The sequence below is a fragment of the Myotis lucifugus genome, unplaced genomic scaffold (genome assembly GCF_000147115.1).
Source record: "Myotis lucifugus unplaced genomic scaffold, Myoluc2.0 scaffold_352, whole genome shotgun sequence".
Classification (NCBI taxonomy): domain Eukaryota; kingdom Metazoa; phylum Chordata; class Mammalia; order Chiroptera; family Vespertilionidae; genus Myotis; species Myotis lucifugus.
In genome coordinates this window covers 125,930-132,421 of record NW_005871400.1, presented here as the reverse complement: position 1 = coordinate 132,421, position 6,492 = coordinate 125,930, and positions in this window count along the sequence as shown.

Below are 6,492 nucleotides of genomic sequence, written 5' to 3'. Positions count from 1 at the left end.
GGAGAGGCTCCCGCCACTGCTGTTGCGCTCACCAGCAGTGAGCCCGGCTTCTGGCTGAGCAGTACTCCCTCTGTGGGAGTGCACTGACCACCAGGGGGCAGCTCCTGCATTGAGCATCTGCCTCCTGGTGGTCAGTGTGCATCACAGTAACTGGTCATTCTGGTCATTCTGCCATAATGGTCACTTAGGCTTTTATTATATAGATAGATGGTGAAATAAAGAGCATCCCAGAAAAAAAAAAAGGCTGAAGGAGTTTATCACCATCAAACCACCACTATAAGGAATGCTAACGGCACTGCTATAATGAGAAGTAATAGAGAGAGAGAGAGAAACATGGGCATATAGAAGTAAACTGGTACTAAATAAGTACCTATAAACAATAACCTTAAATGTAAATGAATTAAATGCTCCAATCCAAAGGCATAGGGCAGTTGAATGGATACAAGAACATGACCCAGTTATATGCTGTTTGCAAGAGACTCACCTCAGAACAAAAGAGTCACACAGGATGAGAATGAAGGGATGGAAAAAAATTCTCCAGGCAAATAAAACAAAAAATCTGGGGTAGCGATACTCTTATTGCACAAAATAAAATTCAAAATGAAGGCAATCATAAGAGACAACAAAAGTCACTACATAGTACTAAAGGAATAAATCCAATAAGAGGATATAACCCTGGTAAACATATATGCACCCAATATAGGAGCACCTAAATATATTTTAAAAAAACTTCTAGAGGACTTTGAGAGATTGACAGCAATACAGTCATAGTAGGGGACTTTAACACCCCACAGACATCACTGGATAGAGCTTTCAGACAAAAAAAAATTAATAAAGAAACAGTGACTCTTAATGACTCACTGGATCAGATGGATTTAATTGACATTTATAGAACATTTCACCCCAAAGCTACAGAATATACATTGTTTTCAATCACACATGGGTCAGTCTCAAAAATAGACCACATGTTAGGACATAAACCAAGTCTCTACAAGTTCAAAAAGACTGAAATCATAACAAACATCTTCTCAGATCACAATGGAAAGAAATTAGAAATCAACAACAGTAAAAACACCCCAAAATATTCAAACACATAAAGGCTAAATAGCATTTCTTAAACAATGAATAGGTTACCAATGAGATCAAGAAAGATATCAAAAACTTCCTGGAAATGAATGAAAATGAACCCACAACAAACCAAAATCTCTGGGACACAGCAAAAGTAGTCCTTAGAGGGAAATTTATAGCACTACAGGCCTACTTCAAAAAACAGGAAAAATCACTAATAAACTATTTAAGTCTACAACTTAAAGAACTAGAAAGGGAACAACAATAAAAACCAAGAGTAAGTAGAAGGAAGGAAATAATAAAGATTAGAGCAGAAATAAATGACATAAGACTAAAAAAATACAAAAGTTCAATGAAAGCAAGAGCTGGTTCTTTGAAAAGTTAACCAAGATTGATGGACCATTAGCCAGACTCCCCAAGAAACAAAGAGAAAGGACCTAAATAAATAAAATCAGAAATGAAAGTTGAGAAGTAACCACAGACACCACAGAAAAGGATTGATAAGCTGGACAATGTAGGGAAAATGGAAAAATTTCTAGAAAAATAGAATCTCCCAAAACTGAATCAGGAAGAATCAGAAAACCTAAATAGGCCGATAACAACTGATGAAATAGAAGCAGTAATCAAAAGTCTCCCAGCAAACAAAAGCCTGGATCCGGATGGCTTCACAGGAGAGTTTTGCCAAACATTCAAAGAAGAACTAACATCTATTCTCCTCAAACTATTCCAAAAAAATCCAAGAGGCCCTAACCAGTTTGGCTCAGTGGATAGAGCGTCGGCCTGCGGACCGAAGGGTCCCAGGTTTGATTCCGGTCAAGGGCATGTACCTTGGTTGCGGGCACATCCCCAGTGGGAGGTGTGCAGGAGGCAGCTGATCGATGTTTCTCTCTCATTGATGTTTCTAACTCTCTATTCCTCTCCCTTCCTCTCTGTAAAAAATCAATAAAATATATTTTTAAAAAAGAAACAAAAAAGTCCAAGAGGAAGGAACACTTCCAAGCTCTTTTTATGAGGCCAGCATTATCCTAATTCCAAAACCAGATAGAGATACTACAAAGAAAGAGAATTACAGGCCAATATCCCTAATGAACATACATGCTAAAATCCTCAACAAAATATTAGCAAATTAGATCCAGAAATATATTATAAAGATCATACACCATGTCCAAGTGGGATTTATTCCAGGGATGCAAGTCTGGTGCAACAGTCACAAATCAGTAAATATGATACATCATATAAACAAATTGAAAGACAAAAATCACATGATTGCGGAACCGGTTTGGCTCAGTGGATAGAGCGTCGGCCTGCGGACTCAGGGGTCCCAGGTTCGATTCCGGTCAAGGGCATGTACCTTGGTTGCGGGCACATCCCCACTGGGGGGAGTGCAGGAGGCAGCTGATCGATCTCTCTCATCGATGTTTCTGGCTCGCTATCCCTCTCCCTTCTTCTCTGTAAAAAATCAATAAAATATATTTTTTTTAAAAAATCACATGATCATATCAGTAGACACAGAAAAAGCATTCAATAAAATCCAACACCCTTTTTAGATAATAAGTGAGAATTGAGGGATCATATCTCAACATAATAAAGGCCATATATGACAAACCTGCACCCAACATCATTGTCAATGGCAAAAACTAAAACTGTTTCCCCTAAGAACAGGAACAAGACAGGGATGTCCACTTTCTCCACTCTTATTCAACATAGTACTGGTAGTCCTAGCCACAGGGATCAGATAATAAGAAGAAATAAAAAACATTCAATTGGAAAGGAGGAAGTAAAACTCATTATTCCCAAATGACATGATATTATACATAGAAAACCCTAAAGACTCCACCAGAAAACTACAAGATTTAATAAATGAATTTGGCAATGTAGCAGGATACAAAATTAACACCCAAATATCAATGGAACTTTTATACACCAATAATGAATTCTCAGAAAGAGAAACTAAACAAATAATCCCATTTACCATTGCAACAAAAAAGCTAAGATAGTTAGGAATACTTAACCAAGGAGGTAAAAGACCTGTACTCTGAAAACTATAGGATGTTGAAAAGAGAGATTGAGGAAGATATAAACAAGTGGAAGAATATACCATGTTCATGGATTGGTAGAATCAACATCATTATAATGTTCATACTACCCAAGGCAACCTACCAATTAAATACAATCCCCATTAAAATACCAACAGCATATTTCACATATCTAGAAAAAATACTCCAAAAATTTATATGGAACCAAAAAACAACTGAATAGCCACAGCAATCTTGAGAAAGAAGAACAAAGTTAGAGGGATAATAATACCCGATATCAAGTTATACTACAAAGCCACCATAATCAAAACTGCCTGGTACTGGCACAAGAACAGGCATATAGGTCAATGGAATTGAATAGAGACCCCAGAAATCGACCCAAGCCATTATGCTCAATTCATAATTGACAAAGGAGGCAAGAATATACAATGGAGTAAAGACAGTCTCTTCAATAAATGGTGTTGTGAAAATTGGACAGATACATGCAAAGAAATGAAAATAGACCCCAACTTACACCATACACAAAAATAAATTCAAAATGGATAAAGACTTAAATGTAACTCATGAAACCATAAATATCCTAGAAGAAACCATATGCAGCAAAATCTCAGACATCTTTCCTAGCAATATGTTTACAAATTCATTTCCTAGGGCAAAGGAAACTAAGAAGAAAATAAACAAATGGGACTATCAATCAATGATTCTCTCTCATCATTGATGTTTCTGTCTCTCCCTCTTCCTTCCTCTCTGAAATCAATAAAAATATATTTTAAAAATAATAAAAATATATTTAAAAAATAAAATAAATAGCTTCTGCACAGCAAAAGAAACCATCAACAAAATGAAAAGGGAGCACCCCTGTATGGGAGAACATATTTGGCAATGATACATCTGATAAAGGATTAATATACAAAATCTGTAAGGAACTCATACAACTTAACAAAAGGAAGACAAACAATCCAATTTTAAAAAGGGCAAAGAACCTAAATAGACACTTCTCCAAAGTGGACATACAAATGGCCAAGAGACATATGAAAAAAACTAGTGTCTTGGTGTATGGATTTGTGCACATTGAAAGAAAATTAATTAGTCCCTCTGGTGCAGGGACTAATGCAGGCGGTCCCGGGTGGCGGCTGGCAGGGCTGGACTGGGTGAGATGGGCTGGACAGGCCCTGGAGCCAACCTTCCGTGGTCCCTCCCTGTCTGGCTGCACCTGGGCTGGCACCGCAGCGTGAAGGGTGTCTGCTGAGTGAGCAGGGTCCCTCTGGCAGGTGGGATCCCTCGGCCTGGCCTACAGTGATCGGGCTGAAACTGGCTTTCTGACATCCCCCGAGGGGTCCCGGAGTGTGAGAGGAATCGCGAGGAATTGGGCTCCCTCCTCTCTGGTTCCAGGGTGTGTCACCCAAGAACCGCTGCTGCCAAGTGACCACAGCTTGGTAGCTCCTGCATTGAGCGTCTGCCCCCTGGTGGTCAGTGAGCATCATAGCTACTGGACAGTTGGATGACCACTTAGCCTTTTACATATATAGATGCTCAAAGTCACTGATCATCGCAGAGATGCAAATTAAAACAATGAGGTATCACCTCACACCTGTTAGAATGACTATTATCAACAAATCAACAAATGACAAGTGCTGGCGAGGATGTGGAGAAAAGGAACTCTAGTACACTGGTGGTGTGAATGAAGACTGGTGCAGCCATTATGGAAAACAGTATGAAGTTTCTTCGAAAAATTAAATATGGAACTGCCATTTGATCCAGTCATCCCACTTCTAGGAATATATCCCAAGAAACCTGAAACACCAATCAGAAAGAATGTATGCTCCCCTGTGTTCATAGCAGTGCTTTATATAATAGCTAAGACCTGGAAACAGCCCAAGTGCCCATCAGTAGATGAGTAGATAAAAAGCTGTGGTATACTTACACCATGGAATACTATACATCTGTAAAAAAAAAAATAAAGGAGGATCTCTTACCCTTTGAGGCAGCATGGAGGGACCTGGAGAGTATTATGCTAAGTGAAATAAGCCAGTGTGGATGAAAAAAAAAAAAAAAAGGCCACATGCTAAACTGACAAGATCAAGGAAGGTCTTGCAAACTTTAAGACCTAAAGTAACCGCAAAGGATGGTCTAAAATTAAAAGTTTAACTAAAAGCAGTTATGGTGGGTAGTTATGTCCTAGGCCTGTATTTTCCCTGATGAGGGCAATTTTTACCTTAACTGAGTCTATTGTCCTTTTGCATCTAAGATAATACCTATGAAATGTAACCCCCCTTTCCCCTGACCCCTGGGGCACAACCAAATGCCCTGGGTGCCAGGAGATCATAAATTCCTTCATTGTTATTGTTAACATGTTAATTGTTGACTGTAAACTATCCTGCACCCACCTAAGTATGTGTCTATCATTTTACTTTTTATCCAATCCCAGAGGTTTCCCCGCTTTGCTTTCTCCCACCTCCCTAATCTATCACCAATGGGTTTCATGTAACCCACCTTTGTCCCCTCCTTTGATTGTAAATGTATAAAAATAGATGAGAACTCACCATCCTCCAGAGCACTACCTCAATCCATTGAGATTCTGCTTCCTGGCAATTGTTGACAGTTTGACTCAAATAAACTCACCAAAATTCTTCACAGGTTTGAATCTTTTTATGGTAACACCAGTCAGAGAAAGACAAGTGTCATATGATCTCACTCTTGGAATCTAATGAACCAAATAAACTGATGAACAAAATAGATTCAGAGACACAGAAGCATGGAACAGACTGGGGAACCTCAGAGGGAAGGTGGGGAAGGGTGGGTGTGTGGGAAGAGATGAAAGAACTTGTATGCATCTATGCATAACCCATTGACACAGACAATAGGGTGGTGAAGGCCTGGGATGGAGGGTAGGGGTGGGCTAGAATGGGTCAATGGGGGATGAAAAAGGACATGTTTAATACTTTCAGCAATCAAGATTTAATTTTTTTAAAGACATATAGAAAGGAATGAGAATGACATATCAAATCTTCTGGGATGAAATGAAAGCAGTAATACGAGGGAAGTTTATAACATTACAGGCCTATCTCAAGAAACAAAAGAAATCACAAGTAAACAACCTCACATCACATCTGAAAATACTAGAAAAAGAAGAATGAAAGCAACTGAAAGTCAGCAGAAGAAAGGAAATAATAACAATTAGAGCATAATTGAATGAAATAGAGAACAAAAAGCTGATACAAAAAATTGATACAGCAGAGCTGGTTCTTTGAAAAGATTAATAAAATTGACAAATCCTTCTTTTTAAAATATATTTTTATTGATTTTAGAGAGGAAGGGAGAGATAGAAACATCAATGATGAGAGAGAACCACTGATCGGCTGCCTCCCGCATGCCCTGTACTGGGTAT